Source organism: Artemia franciscana, chromosome 11 (genome assembly GCF_032884065.1).
Source record: "Artemia franciscana chromosome 11, ASM3288406v1, whole genome shotgun sequence".
In the NCBI taxonomy this organism is placed as follows: Eukaryota; Metazoa; Arthropoda; class Branchiopoda; order Anostraca; family Artemiidae; genus Artemia; species Artemia franciscana.
In genome coordinates this window covers 40,950,472-40,969,936 of record NC_088873.1, presented here as the reverse complement: position 1 = coordinate 40,969,936, position 19,465 = coordinate 40,950,472, and the positions used below count along the sequence as shown (strand labels likewise).

General features: G+C 34.9%; 1 protein-coding gene across 1 annotated transcript in view; it reads left to right on the top strand.

The window, feature by feature from the left end:
* LOC136033226 (zinc finger X-linked protein ZXDB-like) overlaps positions 1-19,214 on the top strand; it is a 41,680-nt gene extending 22,466 nt beyond the window's left edge. Inside the window, exons 6-7 of the transcript XR_010618892.1 lie at positions 11,108-11,337; positions 19,025-19,214. The gene's annotated coding sequence lies outside the window, so the exon portion shown is untranslated. The remainder of the gene's footprint in view (positions 1-11,107; positions 11,338-19,024) is intronic.
* The last annotated feature ends 251 nt before the right edge of the window (positions 19,215-19,465 follow it).

Genomic DNA, 19,465 nt, shown 5'->3' with positions numbered 1-19,465 from the left:
TGACGCAAGGATAAAAATACGGTTTTATTAGAGATTCTATTCCTTTTTCTTTTTTTTTTATTGGAAGGGACCAAATGCACTTAATCATTTCTTACATTTGTTACCAATCCTCCTCATGATGTCTTCTCATTTTTTCTTCTTTTCTACCTTAATAATGTGTGTTTATGCAGGGCCGTAGCCAATGTTATTTTCAGGGAGTGGTACAAAAAAAGGGGTATCGAAAAATTATTTATATGCATTTTTGTTACGTTTTTACGAGTCGCACCGGAATTTCAGGGGGGTCTAATCCTTTATCCCCCCACCACCCTCTTGGACTTATATAATTTAGGTTGTATATTTGTACGTTAAGAGGAGGGGTGAAGTGTAACAGGTCTGCATGCAAGATGTGTCAGCTACAATTATTCTGCATATTATGAAGTAAGAATTGTTTTCTAATTTCATGCTATCCAAATACTTTACCTATCCCCCCCACCATCCTCTAATGATCAAATATATAGCCCAAATTATATAAGTCCAATGCATTCTGTCATCCGTCACTTGTCTTTATGGCTGTGAAACCGGTTTTCTCAGATCTTACATTCAGATCAAGAACTTGAGTGTGTTCTGAATAAATAACAAGTACCGGAATTTGACCTAAGGATAACACAACAATTTTGTAATACAATCTATTCCTGGTCATCTTTTTTTAATTTCGGGGGATCTAGTAGTCATTTCTTACGTGTGTTATCTATTCTCGCTCTTTTTTCTGAATCGTTTCTATTCCACCTTAATCATATGTCGTCATGATCAAAGCTACTGGTTTACCCATAAAGTTTTTTGTGTCAAATTTGTGAAAATTAAGCATTCCTGGTCAATGGTATTTAGTCACATTTTACCTTTACTTCTTTCTCCTTTGTTTTCCATCTTAATTTTAATTCTTAAAATCATATTAATTAAGAATAAAGCTAGCAAAAGTGCCCAGTGCAAAGGTTTATCTGTTAAGATTTGATGTCAACATTATGGCAAAATTTTATTAGAATCTATGTTCATAGTCAACTTTTTCGAATATTTTGAACTTAACTTCTTTATTAGTCCCTCTATGGTGGATGGTGAATGCTATAATTTTAGTTTCTCCTTTGAATACCAATAAAGGTCTTGAGGGTTTGTTGTCAAAATTGTTCTTATGTCCCAGACTAAAATAAGAAAGATGTCTCCAAATTACAATGTATATATTACCGCGAATGTCCCAAAATTGGCGAATGTCGACGTTCATCTGTGAATGTCCGAAATATCTTTTTTTTTTTTTCTTGAATTTAGTCAGCGTTGCCAGTCAATTTTTTTAATTTAATGCAAGGTTTGATGATGACAGGTTAGGTTAGGTTAGGTTTTTAATGCTTATATTGATAACCAAATTAAACATAATCTAACTTTAACTTCTACTATCATAGCTTGCATAAAACTAAAAAAGCTAATTGAATTGAAGCAGAGAAAAAGGAATTTCGGACATTCACCGGTGAATGTTGACATTAATCACAGCATATATAGACACCAGTTGTGCGGAGTCGTATCTTGCCCATAGAAGGATTTTGACACACATCTTTAGACTAGGCGAAACTAATCTAGCTCTTAAGTCTGCTTAATTGACGATCCTCAACAGAATTGGAACCATAGTAATTTCAGAGTCTCGGTGTCTATTGCTCCTCTGACTTGGTCTGTGGGTCCGCAGATGCCTTTTTGTTAAAATTCATGGATATAGCTTCTTTTTGTAAAATTAATAATATATGTGTTGTGCTTAAGTGGTTTAGTAATAACAATTGTAGTTGCAAGTGAATAAGTCGCGTTTTCTTTTTCTCTCCTCCCTTTCTGCCTCCTTTTTCTCCCCTATCACTATCTATTGTTTATCCTGCTCTTAACATATCTTTTGTCCCAGTGGCTGTTGTCCTGAATGTTGCTGTTGCCCAAAGTCTAAGCGAAGATTTTATAAAATACATATATCCCGTTCTGGGCCTTAATTTTTTGAAAAAAAAAGTGTATTCTTAAGAATTTTCATACCCCAACGAAACGCTTGTGTCGTTAATTTCTGTGTAAACTTTGGCAACTTCGCATTATATGCTGATTGGAACAGTGAGTATTTATCAGTCAAATTTTTCTAAGTCTATTACTGTATTGAATTTTGTACAGTATCACTGTCTATTTGTTTTCAAAGAATTTTCTCGGTACCTGACATGTACTTTCCGTTCTTTTACTTTTATATATATATACATTATATAGTTTTTGTAAATATAAAATTGTGTACACATATTATGTTTTTGTTTTTATTTAGAATTAGCGTTTTTAGCTGTTTATCCCCTCAGTGGTGTTTCTCGGTGCAAATCCTTTATATTCACTTACTAGTAAATGCAAGAATTATCACATGATCATATGATATTTGATAAAATTTACGTTTTAAGTATGACAACTTATACCTCTAGCCAAATTAGAAACCAAACTCATTTTTCTTATAAATTACAGATAAGGGTTGCAATACAGATAAACAGATAAGGTCATAGAGATAGGAAATGAGAGCCGACTGTCACTAGTTGTCCAAAAAATATACATTCAAATAGGGATAAGTCCATTTATTAGATAGTGAAAAAAGATACAAAAGTCTGTATATTTCGACCACATACAGTGGTTACAATCAGCAGAATCACTAAAGTATTAAAATTAGAACTAAATATTTATTTATAATAAATATTTATACTATTATAATATAATTTATACTATTTATATAGTTATTAAAATATTTATTCAGAACAAAATAAAGCTTCCAGTTCATTCAATATATTTTTCTGATAGAGTTTAAAAAAACAGGGTTCATCTGAGTCTTGAGTTGTAATTTTCTTCTTTGATATTGCCTACATGTAAAATGAATTTCTAATGAGGGTGAAAAATCTTCTTCGTCTTCTAATTGCAAAGGAAATATTGTCGAATTTATAGTTATTTAGTTGATTGGTCACATCTCCTCATATATACGACGTATTTTCGATGTAATACCTTCAGTTCTGGTGTTGTAGAAAGAAATGCCTAACTGAAGGTATTTACGTCGAAAATACATTAGTTGTCTATTTATTCTATTCTTTCATTTCAAAAACTACATCCTAGAATTCACTCTGACAATTATAGTTTTTTTCCCCTGACTATAATAATATAGTATTATAGTTAAATAATTTTGACTATAGTAGTTCATTATATATATATATATATATACGGTTGATAGATTTTTCCGGGTCTGTCTGCTATTCTTTTTCTGATCTCTGATTAACGCTATCAAATGGAATTTGCAATGTCAATTCGGAAGGTTTCTGTAGTTTATATTCTGTGCCATAACAAAACGAGTAAGGGCATACCAGAACTATTCCTCCTCAAATTTGGGAAACTACGTAAATGTGTACTATTATAATGACAATCATAAAACCTTATCGGCTGCAATGCAACACTTGTAACCGTTTAATGCATCAAGTTTGGAGTACCCACTGCAGTTCGGCCGACCCTATCCTATTGAATTGAAATTCTCTTGAGTTTTCTAGAAAATATATTTAGGAAAAAACTGCTTTGATTACTCATCTAAAAAATAACGTCAATAGTAAGCTTTTATCAGTGCATGACTTTTTTTCTTTCTATTTTTTGCCTTAGATACGGTTCGCCGTCCAGGACAAAGTGGGAACTGGTGCTGGTGTTGAAAAGAAAAATCAACAAATAGTGTTAGTGACTTAACCCAAAATTGCGGCATTCTTGTCTTTTAATGTACTTTAAAATGAAGTGAAGAAAGCAGAATCCCGTCCCCAACTAGTTGGCCCAAAGCCAACTAGCCTATTATCTACCGAGATTTCGCGAGTTAACCCATGCCTATTTTGCGTTGACTAGTTTTTGACTTTAAATCATTTTTGAAACTAAAAAATGCTGATTAACTATCACTTACAGAGAAATTTAAAGGTTTCACCTTATCGCATTGTATATTAATCAAACCAAATATCCAATTTATTTGAGTCTTCTACTTTGAATGAAACCACCAGAAACTACACTGTCAGTGGTACTCAGGCCAGGATTTACCAACAAGCCCGAGCTTAGGGGCGCACAATGCCATGGGGCGCATTCATTTATCACAGTGATATTTTTCTTTTGACAAAAACTGCACTAATATGATTTATCGTCAAAGTTTCAGGTGAACTCTGCCGCCGCGCTGCCTATTCACAGAAAAGTGATTTTGGAATTCTGTGGCCACTTATTAACTGTGAGATGTCTCCCAAGAATGGCAGCTGACAGTTCAGTATCACCTCTCTCTTTCATTATTTTTGAATCAGTTGCGTTCTGTTCAGTGCTTCCATTATCCTTGAATTTTCCCGAAAATCATGCGAAAACGGAGTAGCAAAAACGATTAGGTCTAGAAACGTCCTTTAAATCCGACCCTGGTGGTGTTATAATTTAAATCCCCATCTTCCCATGTTAAATCGCCGAAGATCTGTATAGGTTAAACAGTTAAAACATCTAAAATTTTTAAAAAACAGTGAAAACACTATACAAAAAAAGAAAATAAAAGTTTTTTGCCACATGGGATTCAGTTCATTTTTATTATTACTATTCCGAACTTAACATTATTATAACAAAATTCTATATTTCAACACTATGCAAACATAAGCACTATACAAAAAATAAAAGAAGCTCTGACCTGATAAAGTAAAGTTGTTTTTTTGTGAGATTTTTTTGCCATATGTGAGTTTGTTTTTTGTTGTTATTACTATTGAGAACTTAACACTGTTATAACAAAATTCTATTCTATTATACTCGGTAAAAATTCTATCAAAAAAATATTCAGAGATGCTCCCAGTTTATCTGCATCCCAGCAGGAATACAAGGGGTTGCTTGAAATTATAATTTCAACGATTTTTTCTCTGCAGTATTCGTCTTATTGAATATGGATTGTAAGGTATTCTAGACGGCGTTGGCTTCAATTTTGTATAATAAAATACGAATTCTATGTCCCCCCCCCTCCTTTCAGGCCACCCACATCCAACACGGAGTTGGACATGGGTTGTGGATATTATCATTGTGAATGCTCATGTCTGGGTTTTTTTGAACCCATGTTCAACACGTTTGGAATCCGTAGATGAAAACACTCCAAATTTTTCATTGAGCTGAATACGAAGAACGTGAAACTAATTTTCGCCGAACCAGCTTCAAACACGGTACCTGAAAACGGGGCTTACAGGATTCTCGGGTGCATTTTTAATTAATGGGGATATTCAATGCTATGAATATAGTTGTAAACGATCTCGTTTCCCAACAATATACAAAGATGTGGTTTGCTGGTACTTGTGTCTTATAGCCACCGCACTCAAGAAGTGAAGTAGGTTAATCTTAATGAAATATACCTAAGTAGGATGAAAGTAAAATAATTTTTAAACAAGATTACGGAAACTACAGTAAAGAATTATGGAAGGGGGCTGCCCAGACCGCATTATATCAAATACGTAACCTAAACTAACCTAACCAAAATACCAACTAAATATTTAATTAAAATATAGCTACAATGTAGTTTCCCACCGAGCCGAAGCTAATTGTCTGGTATAAAGACCATGGAAACCGGTTATTGTCTCATGTTTGCGATGTGAATTTTTGAGTATCTTGAGTGTGGTGGCTTTAAGACATAAGTACCGGTTTGCCTCACTAAGCACGGAAGATTATAAGGATCACCGACTCTTTTATGTGGATAAAAGTGGGCAACTCATTTGTTCGTGGTGCATGTTTCCCCATTCAAAGTACGGCTGGTGTTAAAAATTCATGAACTAACTTGCGTACGATGTCTGCTGAGATTACAGCTAATAATTATGGCTTTCGGACATCTTTTAGATTGTTTCCAGATCCACCGCAAAATTCAAAGGTATATAACTGTGCTTTTACTGTTTAAATTAATTGTGAAGTATTGAATAAATCTATCTGTCACCTATTCGGACACCAAGTCTGCACTGGACCTATTCATAACTGCCTCCTTAAGAAAAGCAGATCAAAGAGTATGGGTAACTTGTAAGAGGGGGAACTGGCTCTGCTACAAACGTCATCTATCGTTTGGTGTGAATTGGCATTTTTTAGTTTCGTAATCGTTTTTCTGTCAGAACTGATATCAAACACGTATTGCTACTCAAATTTTACCAATTACACTAACTAAACTAATTATTATTAAACAGAAAAATGCCAAATGTCACCAAACGCTAGATGAAGGTAGTTATCAGACATTGATGCTCAGTATGGTTTTATCTAGTCAATAATCTTCCTTCTAGTTATCTGCAAATGTAACTCTCTTACATCACAAGCCACATTAGTAGTATCGGGAATCGTAAAGCTGGCGAAATTCCAAAAGCTGTTCTTTTAGATAATCATATTCTTGGGAGGCCTACCCTCAGGGTGGACATTTCTTGCTTTTAAATACAGAAGCCGTTATCAACTAGCTAGTTCAGACGTTGGAATTAATTACAACTAGAGTCTTGAGTGGTTTTGCTTTCAGCGACAATGTGACTCATGTGACATAAAGTCAGATTTACCTTTTTTATAGTTAATCGGTTAATTTTTAATTACAATTTAATTAATTAGTTATCACTAATTGAAAATAAATTAAAGGAACGGTTTCACTGCCTGTCAGCTCGTTCAAGTCTAACGGCGTCTGTTCCTTTCCATCCCTCTATTCCTTTGATCTTTGATGGATATTTCAGTATCTAGGGAATTGGGCCTATCATCCGGCTTTGTCAGCAAATAACTTAGAAACAAGAAAAAAGAAAAGATGATTAAGCTGGGTTATTAACAAGCTACCCCTCTCTTGCTGCAATATGTCAGAGGTCTGAGCTTCTAACATCCCCCTAAGTTATCCCTATTTCCCTCCAAAACACAATTTCTTATTCACCAGAGGATATGGGCAAATGCAAATGTTCAAAAACTCCGAGCCTTCTCTCTCCAATTCCCTAATTCAGTAGGATCTACCACTTCCTCTGTAGCAACTGTGCAATGCGGCCACCAAAACCACTGACTGCTGCCTTTTTGAGTGCCACATTTGCAAGAAAAAAGAATCTCCACTGCAAGAAAAAAGAATCAAGTTGACCTATGTAATTCATTCAAGTCCCGGTAGCTATTTATTTCTTTCAAACCACCAACGGGGTCATAGCAATAAATATAGAAGTCATCATTAACAAGCTAGCTTTTGTAATCAGTAGCTTATTAAAAAAAAAATCTTTGAATGCCACAGAAAAGAAAATTTTCGCTCTGCCACAATACTAAAATGGGCAGAAATGCTTTTTTTTAATGGCTAGACCTATTTAAACCTATGGACAGAGACGGGGCGACGCTCAAGTAAATAGAAAATATTTAGCCTTTACTTTTTTCTTGTTTTATTGAGACTTATACTTTGCCTTTTTCATTTATCCGTTCTCACCGAAATTGGGCCTCTGGTACCCGGTTCGGTAATCTGTTTTAGCTAAAAGTCGGACTATTTCGGGACAGAATTCTGCTAATTTCGGGACCCAAGGGTATTTAAAGTTGGGAAAGCAGCTAGCTGGTTCCGATATCTTAGGAAAATATAAGCATAAAATAGATGGCATCTTATTTTGTACAGATTAGCCGTTGGATTATTGTCGAGTTTGACTCGACGTTTATTGTTGTAGTTTGTCCTACTAAGTCATCAAATAATCATTAGAAACAGAATGCAAATCACAAACTAACTGTCAGAAATAACCTGCGAGAATGGAAGTAAAAACTAAAAAAAAAAAAAATATTGATTTCGTAGTTGTCATCACTTGACACGTGAGGAAATTCATGTTGTTTCAGGTTTCCTTGAAAGAGGGAGAGAGAGAAAATGACGAACCTGAAAATAATTTACCAAAGTCTTTTATAGGATAAAAAGCTATTTTAGCTGTTTGTCAAGTGCAGGAATTCATCTTTAGCTCGGTTTTGCGGCTAAAAGAAAGGAAGTCAACGATTAAACTTCAGACACGAATCTTTAGTTTATTGTTTTTCTCTAATTATTTAAAATAAAAACCTGCGAGATTGGATCAAATAATATATACTGAATACAAAACTGGTTTTATTATAAGCCACTATTTATTATAGACCGGTTTACTATTAATGGGTAAATAAACCAGTACTTGCTAAATACCAAACCGGTTCAGTTTATCATTCAAAAACAAATCTTTAGTATATCATTTCCTCCAATTATTTAAAATAAAAAGTTCAAAGATCGAATCAAATAATAAATAGTGAAAACAAAACTGATTTAACCGGTTTTACTGTAAACCACTATATACTATAAACAGGTTTACTATTAACTGTAAATAAACCAGTATTTACTAAATACCAAACTGGTTCAGTTTATCATTCATACACAACTCTTTAGTTTATCATGTTCCTGCAATTATTTAAAACAAAAAGCTCAAAGATCGGATTAAATGATAAATACTGAATACAAAACTGGACTAACCGGTTTTACTGTAAATAACTATTTACTATAAACAGGTTTACTATTAACTGTAGATAAACCAGTATTTACGAAATACCTAACTGGTTCAGTTTATCATTCATACACAAATCTTTAGTTTATCATGTTCCTGCAATTATTTAAAACAAAAAGCTCAAAGATAAGATTAAATGATAAATACTGAATACAAAACTGGACTAACTGGTTTTACTGTAAATAACTATTTACTATAAACAGGTTTACTATTAACTGTAAATAAACCAGTATTTACGAAATACCAAACTGGTTCAGTTTATCGTTCATACACAAATCTTTAGTTTATCATGTTCCTGCAATTATTTAAAATAAAAAGCTCAAAGATCGGATTAAATGATAAATACTGAACACACAACTGGACTAACTGGTTTTACTGTAAATAACTATTTACTATAAACAGGTTTACTATATAACAGTAAATAAACCGGTATTCACTAAATACCAAACCGGTTCAGTTTACCATTCAGACACAAATCTTTAGTTTATCGTTTTCCTCCAATTATTTAAAATAAAAAGCTCCAAGATCGGATCAAACAATAAATACTAAATACAAAACTGGTTTAACCGGTTTTGCTGTAAACCATTAGTTACTATAAACAGGTTTACTATTAACTGTAAATAAATCAGTATTTACTAAATACCAAACCGGTTCAGTTTATCATTCTGACACAAATCTTTAGTTTACCATTTTCTTCCAGTTATTTTAAATAAATAACTCTAAGATTAGATCAAAATGCCACACTTGAAAAATTGTTATCTAAACTTCCAGGTACCTTAAGACTTATTGTTGTTATTACATGACTTTTTAAAAGGTTGAATGACTTGAGAATTAACAAGCTAATAATAGAAAGTAAAATGTTATTTTAGGAAAGGATGCAGGATTATTGTGCTGACTCCAATACCCCATTGCACCTACTGGCTGAAGGGCCATAAAACGGAGATCGGCTCCACCGGTAGGGACTGTAAAGCCAAGCGCTGTATTATTTACCTTTTACCTTATCTATTATGCTGGGAGATGCTATGACGTAACCTATTTTCATTCTTTTCCCTTGCGATATCCTAGTTTTTTCTAGTTTGGATGCCTTCTGGTCCAGGAAAAAGGAGTATTCTAGCCCCTACCTCATGTGGATCCAGATGAATCGTACTATCCATTCAATTTTTTCGTGTGTAAATAGATTAGCTGACTGCTTTCAGTCCCAAAATTAGCAATTACCCAACCATTATGTTATGTGTAGGTAGTATTTTTGAGTCAAGATACTTTTTATTGTTTTGTTTTTCTAAGACAAAAATTATCTAAGACTTTTCTAAGTTTTTCTAAGACTAGAATTATCAAGCTACTATCCCAACTTTAGTATTAAGTTGTAATAATTTACAACTTACAACAACCCTTTGCATCCAGGAATTTATAATTTCCAACTGCTAATTACTTAGTATTCTAGCTATCCACAGGGCTGGATTTAAAGCTTTGACGCTTCTAAGTCAATGCGTTTTTGCAACTCCATTTTTGCGAGATTTTTGGGAAAATCCCCAAATTTGGAAATAGTAGAAGCACTGAATAGAACGCAACTGATAAGCCAAAAGTAACGAAAGAGAGAGGTGACACCCGACTCTCAGCTGCCATTCATGAGAGACATCTGACTGTTTATAAACGGCGACAGAATTTCTGTGTTGTTGGGAATAGGCAGCGCTGCGGTAGAGTGCACCTGGCACTTTGATGATGAATTCAAGGTTGCCACGACTAGTGATTTATCACTATTTCTAGTGATTTTTTATGTTGCCTACTGGTTTTCTTCTAGCTAGTGATTTATAGTGTTTTTTTGTTCGAAAACTAGTGGGATTTTCCTAAATCTAGTGATTTTTCAGAATATAGCGTTTAGGTTCATGATGAGTGAGTGGTGGATATGAATGCACAAACAGTTTGTGGGAACAAAGTGTAAGAATAAGGCAATAATGGTACCCGAAACTCTAGAAACATAATTTTGATAACAATCGATGTATCATCGGCTTATTATGTTGATTCGATATATATAGGATTCATTAAGCTTAGTTTTCCCATTAAAAGGCTAAGAAACTGCGATAATTTGCCTGAAAGAGGGAGGAAACACCCACTACCACTATCGCTTTCTGAAGTGATAGTAAATAGTAAATGAGGCCATAATTACAGGCCATAACTATACGATTTGCAATGAGTTTCAAAACCATTTTTATTTCAGTAGGTTCAAAAATAGCCGATACGATTTCCCCATTCCCGGGAGACTCACCTTTTGGATCCACTTTACCGCCCCCTATAGATGTATCATTGCATAAAAAAATGATTACCGTGGACGAGATAAGGGATACCATGTATGCCATGAATAATATTTCGTCTGGTAGTGACTTGATGAGTTTAAAAATTATGAAATGTGTTTTTCCATCTATATATAGCATTCTAACATCATTAATTAATGATTGTTTCAGACAAGGTAAGTTTCCATATTGTTTAAAGTATGCAAGAGTGACACCGGTTTATAAAGCTGGTGACAAAAATTATCTTGGTAATTATCGCCCTATATCAGTTTTACCAGTTATTTCTCGTCTGATTGAAAAAATTTTTAGTTTTTGGTTAACCACATTTCTTGAGAAGTTTCATCTTTTTAATATTAATCAGTTTGGATTCTGGAAGAAAAGGAATACGGAGGATGCATTGATATTTTCGACAAGTATTATTAATATGGATTTACACAAAGGACTGAAGGCTGGTGGAGTATTTCTAGACCTAATGAAGGCTTTTGATACAGTTGACCATGGTCTACTCTTGGAAACGTATGAAGTTTATGGGATCTGAGGTAAGGCTCTTGATTTTCTACGGAGTTTCCTGAGTGACCGGTACCAGTTTGTAGAGATGAATTGCTTAAAATCTGAATTGCGCCCAGTCAGTTGTGGTGTACCACAGGGATCTGTTATTGGCCCGATTCATTTTCTTTTGTTTGTTAATGATATGCCCAATTGTATCCATAATCGTTGTTTCAGCGTTAGTGACATGACTAAAAGTCTCCGGAATAAAACTGTGTCATTATTTGCGGATGACACAGTGGCTATCAGTGCTGCAAAGACGGAAGAATTACTCTTGACATCGTTGAAAAATAATGTGGATAGATTACATTCTTGGTTAAGGGTAAATACGCTTAAGATTAATATTGGTAAGTCAAATTTGTCATTCTTTTTTCGATCTCCCGTTTTTATCCTTGGATTAATGAAATTGTTACACATTGTGGAATTTAAAGCGTGCTTTATCGAAGGATCTGGGGGTTTATATTGATGAGATTTTATCATTCAAATCTCATGTACAGTCTGTGAGTAAACTTTTGTTTCGTAACTTAGGTATAATGAGAAAACTTAAGCATTTTCCCCTGCATATGTCCTACTACGCCTCCTTTATTTTTCCCTTGTCCATCCATATATCCTGTATTGTAGTAGCGTTTGGCTTGGTACATTTGCTTCCGGTGTCCGACCCATACGAGTTCTTCAAAAAAATGCTGTTCATGTTGTTGGTTGGCCTACAGCCCCAGGATTCAGCGCGGAACGTCTACGAGCGAATAAGGGTACTACCAGCCTCCGGACTGCGAGAGTTATATACACCTTTGTTTATTTTTAGGCTACATCAGGGTACAAATCTTTCATGTTTTGACAGTTTAGTTAATTTGAAATCCATGATCCACAATTATGCTACTCGATCTTCTGGGGAGATTAATATTCCATTGACTGTTTCGACCCGGTCGACGTTTTCTGTGCTTCATAGGGGGATTAGAAGTTGGAATAATCTTGATCAGGGTTTAAAAAATTATAGTGATATTTCTTTTTTCAAGAGTGAAATAAAAGAAATCCTTTTTACTAAGTATGAATTTTAGTTCTTTTGTTTGTCGTTTTTTGGGGGTGAGGGGGGGGGGTGCAAATAATTAATTCAGTAATGTGTTCTGGCCTCTAGGGGTATGATTCTATTAGTATTGTTGAATTTGTTTGTTGAAAGGCTTGTGGTGCCGATTAGGTCGTACTATTGGTTTTATAAATAATTGTTTTTTCTTTGTCCTGTATTATTTTCTAATTTATTTTTGTCACCCCCTCGGACAAGTTTTTACTTCTCGGGGTGGCTGTTATTACTGTTTTTGTTTTGGTTTAATAATAAATGTTTTCTCTCTCGAAACTAAAAGTCGAACAATTTTCATTGAAATAATGCCATTAGATTCGTCGTATCAGAGAACCCTATTGTAGAGGTTTCAAGCCCCTATTTGCAAAAGTGCTGAATCTTGTATTATTTTCTAGAAGAAAAATCATGGATGCGTGTTATTTTTTTTCCCAGGGGCGATCGTAACGAACCAACGGTCCTAGAAAATCGGGAGAGAGCTTATTTGAACGGAAATTAAAATTTCTGCTGTTCCTTTTATTTGAATAAAAAGATCAGACGGCTACTAGACCCTCTCCTACCCTTTTTTCCCCAAAAATTATTCGATCAAAAGTTTGAGATAGCTTTTTCCATGAAATTATAAAAAGGCCATTTTCAAATTTTTGCAGGTGCCTCAGTAATTGTACCACCTCAACTAGAGTAAAAAGAAAATAGTTTCTATATTCATTGGGAAAAAAACTGAGTTTTTGAATCTGCAAGAAAAAAATTTAAAAGAAAAAGCAAATATTTCGATTAGATCACCGATAACCAATTTCAGTGATCGGGGGTATAAGCAAATGATAAAAATTCCAGAAAATACAGAGAGGAAGCAAGGATTTTGCTATGTTCTCTGCATAAAGATGCACAAAGGCATTTTTCAAAATTTCAAAGTTAATTTTCGCTTGAGAAAAATATACGTTAACTGAAAGGTATTTTTTCACATGCAGGGGGGTAATTCTACCCCTTCCTGTAGATGTGCCTGCATAGAACTTGGTAAAGAAACAAAATAATTATTAATTACAGTGATAAAGAGTAATATAATTCTAGTAAATCTAATGCTTTCTATTCAATAATCTAGTGATTTATGCGCTAATTTAGTGATTTTTTGTCATCGGATGCCGACCCTGGATAAATCACACCAGCCCAGTTTTTGTTAAGAAAAAAGTCACTCGGTGATAATTTATTGCGCCCGTAAACCGTGGCCTAGTGGGCCTATTGGTAAATCCACACCTGGCTATCCACTTCTTGTTTTTTTTTGACAAAATAGATATTAAAATTGTAAAATAGCAACTTTTTTCCGACTAAGAAGCCTATTGTGAAATGTAAGCTTCATAATATTCTGAAGTGGATATACTCTGCATTAGAAGGTTTGGGACTTTTCAGCAAATGTATATTTACATAGCTAAATTTTTTAGCTAAACTTTTCTGAGTTAGTAAGCTTTTTTCTATATTTTTTACTGAAGCATTAACTGAATAGAAAAACTAAATGAAAAAATTCCCTACAAATTGCTGCAATCTTATCGTGTTCAGCCAAACTATGAAACAAAAGTACAGAACAGGAGTTTTTGGCATCATCAACAAATGAGAATTTCCCCTCCCCTTGCAAGTAATTTCTTAGGTAAATTCGTGTCATTTACATTACCGTCTTGATTTTCTTAAGTACCGAGATTAGGTGTCCGCATCCCCGATTTTTAGAAACTTGTACCTTACTGAAGTATTGAAATTAGGAGCCTATTACTCCAAGTTTAGACAAAAACAGAGCTGACCCGAGTACCGGAGACCCAATTTTAGTTGTTCTTATATTTCTCGAGTGAAAAAACAATTGCTGAATAATTGATTATGGAAATAGTTTTCAAGAAATCGATCACTTTATGAGTATTTGAGGGATAAATGCCTAAAATGGATCAGCAATTTTCTTCGGGGTGTGTTTTATTTTAATTATTATCTGAATATAGTCCATACTAAAAAAAAGAAAAAAAATCTGTGGGTTTAAATAGCAAAGTTGACAAAAGTGACGGTCTTTGAAGTTGACGGACGCAATTTAACAGTGAAGCTACCGAGCTTGATATACATAGCGAAATATTCCCAAGTTCGTTACAAAGACAATGAGTCTTAATAGTCCAGGAAGGACTGGAAGTCCAGGATAGTCCAGGAATCACCTTTATTTGAACGTAAAATAACAAATTTGGTTTTTGAGGTTGAAGTTGATTTTGAGGAGGTGAAATTTGTTTTTACATATAAAGGCGCACAACTATAAAATTGATGTCTAGAATAGGGTGCTAAATCACGGTGATTATAAATATCACCTTATTTTAATGCAAAATGAAAACTTTCACTTAAATATTCCATCAGTGCTAAACCACGCTTAATCTGACAGTAACCACTCATAAGATGTAGAATGACAACTATCACCCAATTCGATATTTTAACTAACAGTGAAAACATTCTCGACTTTTTCAATTTAAAATATACAAGTGTGATAAAAAATCGAAATATCAATATTTATATATCTTCTTTATCTTCCAGATCATCAACTCCGAGAAACTCAGTTGTAAAACAGTTAGCACATCTTGTTCCCTTGCAAGGTCCACAGGTCCAGGTGCATTTCATGCCATTTCTTTTGCAAGTGCATCGCATATTTGAGCAGTCAGTTTTGTGGTTAAAGTAAAAAACTACAAGTAGAGAGTGGGCGGCAGCTGGTAGTTCATCAAAATAGGGCAATATAGTTAATCCTGAATTATTCAACCGAACTGGATAGGGCCGAGATTACATCTCAGGGCCTTCCATGATCTAACATGCAAATAAACTCGAAATGAATGGAAACTGCAAGCATCACAGATGGGAGGGAGAACTCTAAACTCAAAATATGAAGGAGATGCTGCAACTTTCTCAAAAAATTTGAGATGACGCAACTGATTGAGGGTTGAAATTGAGCCTGGGCACTTATATAAAAGCATTATTGCTTTCTCCTCAGCAGCTGAAATGTCGTACTTGGTGGATAGTGGGTCCATAAGAACTTTAGCACTTTCGTAAAACTCGTCATTTTTTATCTGAAGCCTTAGTCCCATTGACTTCCCAGTGCCATAGACACGAAAAGTTGAATCGCACCCAAGAAAAGCGTGGACATATTGTGTTGTGCTACATATACGAGAACTAGGTTTGAGTTTTATTGCATTTATATCCCAAACTATATCCTTTGAGATTCCAGCTCAAGGCTCAGAGTAAAAGTAGATCGCTTGGCTACCTGTCTGTGCGTAATAACACAGGAGTATAAGCAGATCTGTGTCGTCTCCAGCCAGGACAGTAGGCAGAAGAAAAGCTGATCAAACTGTAGTTAGAAAAATGAAAAGATCAGCGTCACCTTCTGCCCGGTGTACCTGACACCCAGCTTTGGTCAGTCACTGGTCATGGCTATGGCTGCTTGCTTATTCTTTAAGTTGCTTAGGAACTCTTCTTCCCTTGTAGAAATGACCATATTGCTGTTAAAGTTGACCTGTGGGAACGATCGTGTCCCTTTCTGTCTCAAATGGGTGATGTCTTTGATTGAAGGTGTTTGGTAGTATCCACTGAAAACCACTGCCGTCCTTTGCAACTAGTATTTCCGTGCAACACAGTCAACGTACTTCTGGCAGATACTATCATAAGTTGAGGTTTTCCCCCAAGGGATTTGCTAAAGTAGTGCCCCACCATCATGAACTATATGCCTGTCGCTGAAGTCTTTGACGAAGTGTTCATTTTTTAGGCAGCTGCTCTCCAACTAAACACCACATTGCATCGGTGAGGGCCGGCTTATTGGCTAATCGTGGAAGACCGTTTGCTTCAAAAAGTGACGGAGGCGGCGAACACAATTCATACTTAAAGTATGACTCCAAATTATTGCCAAAATTTCCAGAAATCGTCACCAGCCGCTAAATCCTCATTTCTGAATCAACGGCAACTGACTGTCCATTAATAACTGGTGCAGCCTTATTATCGAGCGTTACAGCCATCGATTTTTTCTTGAATGTGTACGTGTTGACGTTTCCCCTTGTTATGCTGTCCATGGTTTCTTGTCCGACGGATCTAGCAATGTCGACGGTGACTTTTTCCTCAGCCGTAACTCCAGAATTAATGTTTCACAAGCTTCGATATTCTACGAAAGAGGTATTCTAAGTAAGAAAGCAAAGAAACTTGCTATGGCTGCCGCGTCCAATCCTCAATTCTGTAAATTCTTTGCGCTATTCGCTTCTCTCATATTGCAATTTAGCAAAATTTTGTATTGAAAAATTAATGCACTACAAGTTGGTGCTGAAAGTAACCAAGTCAGCCTCTGCAACTCATTCATGCCGCTTTCCCTTGTAAGAACATCGTTAGTTTTCTACGAGCGCACAGGACCTGCTCAATGAACAAATCTGACGACAGACCCGCCGAAAAATTTTAGGATCTACGGAGAGCATATCTGCTGTTCTGAAAATTGTCAAACATATCGGGATTGGTAGGCTCCAGCTGTTTAATATTTTGCAGATGCACCCTGACAGACCTCACATGTAGGAAGTAGTTGGACGCTGTGAAATACGGCAGCCTAGCTTCATTTGCCTGAAGATGAAGATCTCAGTACGCTCTGCTTGGATGAACTCTTTCAATATACCTATCATTTTCATACATTGTATCCGAATCTTTGCCGTACGCGACCTTTCCAAAAGTGTCTGTTTAAGAGAACATTTTTTTTTTTGGCGACTGTTGCCAAGGACAAATTTTCCTCAACTAATTTTATCACTACAGTGATCAATTTGGAAATGCCCAAATGATTTTTACATACTGTAATGTCCTGTAAGGTCTCGTTAGTCACGAAAGGGATATGATAGTGATGGAACATTTAAATGATAGTTCTAATTTTACATTCAAATGAAGGTGATTTTCATAATCACCATGATCTAGTACCCTGTTCTAGACATCAATTTTGTTACTGTACGCCTTTATATGGACACAGGAATTTTTACAAAAAAATCTGCTAAATTAGATTTTGAGTTACTGAGATTTCCAGGAATTGATCTAATTGCACATTCAGCTCAGTTCAGTTCCTTTTATTATTACAATAAAATGTTTACAAGAGCACTATTCCAATGGTCTCCATAAGGTTCTATGGCCCATAGTATGGAGGCTAAATAACACTAAATTTTTAGTGCTTTCATGGTGATTTTCATAATCACCATGATCTAGTACCCTGTTCTAGACATCAATTTTGTTACTGTACGCCTTTATATGGACACAGGAATTTTTACAAAAAAATCTGCTAAATTAGATTTTGAGTTACTGAGATTTCCAGGAATTGATCTAATTGCACATTCAGTTCAGTTCAGTTCAGTTCCTTTTATTATTACAATAAAATGTTTACAAGAGCACTATTCCAATGGTCTCCATAAGGCTCCATGGCCCATAGTATGGAGGCTAAATAACACTAAATTTTTAGTGTTTTCATGGTGATTTTCATAATCACCATGATCTAGTACCCTGTTCTAGACATCAATTTTGTTACTGTACGCCTTTATATGGACACAGGAATTTTTACAAAAAAATCTGCTAAATTAGATTTTGAGTTACTGAGATTTCCAGGAATTGATCTTATTGCACATTCAGTTCAGTTCAGTTCAGTTCCTTTTATTATTACAATAAAATATTTACAAGAACACTATTCCAATGGTCTCCATAAGGCTCCATGGCCCATAGTATGGAGGGTAAATAACACTAAAGTTAAAACAAATAAACCAAAGAATTCACTTCATTAAGTTAATACAATAATACAAAAACTCAAGTAACAAGAGAAGACACCAATCCTTGAGCAATCCCACCATTTAAAATCGATCGATCCTTTGACCCCATCCAGTGCATAGGGCAAAAACAGCAACCTTCCAAGCCTCTGTAATAATAATAATAAGTCAAACAATAACAAATAAATTAAAATTAAACTAATCAATGTCATAAATAAAACTTTAAGCATTCATTTTATATTTTAATGTAAGAAAGTTCTTAAGCTGAGTTTTAAAAGTACCGAAAGAGTGATTGGCACGGATTTCATCTGGGAGTGTGTTCCATGCTTTAGGACACGCGACGGAAGGATTAAAATCAGATCTGACTGTTTTCGTTTACGGAATTTGCATATGGTTTCTATTTCGAAGTGTATACGAATTTTTATTTTGCACAAAATTTTGGAAAAAGATTTAAAGCACCAAGGCAACTCACCATGGAGGAACTTAAAAATAAGGGTTGCACACGACATAGTATATACAGCATTCGTAGTTAGCATGTCATGTTGAGAATGCAAAGTTGTCATTAAACCCTCAGTTTTCATCATTTTTTCTTAGTTTATCTCAATTTTTATAAAGATTTTATTTCATTTATTGGCGGTAGCTTAACTCTAGTGCGTATTGATTTTCAGTTCATTCCAAATTTAACCTGAATCTTGGTTTTAAGCAGATCTGATGAATAAGTCAAAGGTCTTCAGAAAAGACAGGATTCGTGGCATTATTCTTGCAACCGTTCAGCTCTGGAGGTAAAAAGAAGGGAAGAAGTCTTTCTTTTATTTGTGCTTCGATTTAATTTCATCTTCATTTCAGGTGCGTGTGTCACTATTTTCCTGCTTGGAAGATATTTCTTGCTCAAGTTTCTTCTGTCGGCCTGCTACTACACCGTTAAAATACTGATTTCCACCATGATAAAGTGCAGTCGTTAAGAGGTGTAATAAGAGGTGTAATAGAGGTGTAAGAGAGTGCAGCCGTTTTTGTTGTAATTTTCTGTTCTTGTGAAATAAATGAGTTTTTTCTTTTTTGGTATTTATTGATGCTTCAGAAAGAAGAATGGGAAACTGAATCATGAGCACTAGATATTAGACTATATACCTAGGAATTCGAACAACGCTAATGATGGAAATACAACAAAAGAAGAGGAAATCCAGGAAACAAGATGGAAATCAAAGAAATCAAGAGGAAGCAAGAATGATCTTGTAATCCAACATGTTCTTTTGTCAACAAATTGAAAATTCGATTTGAGTATGGGAA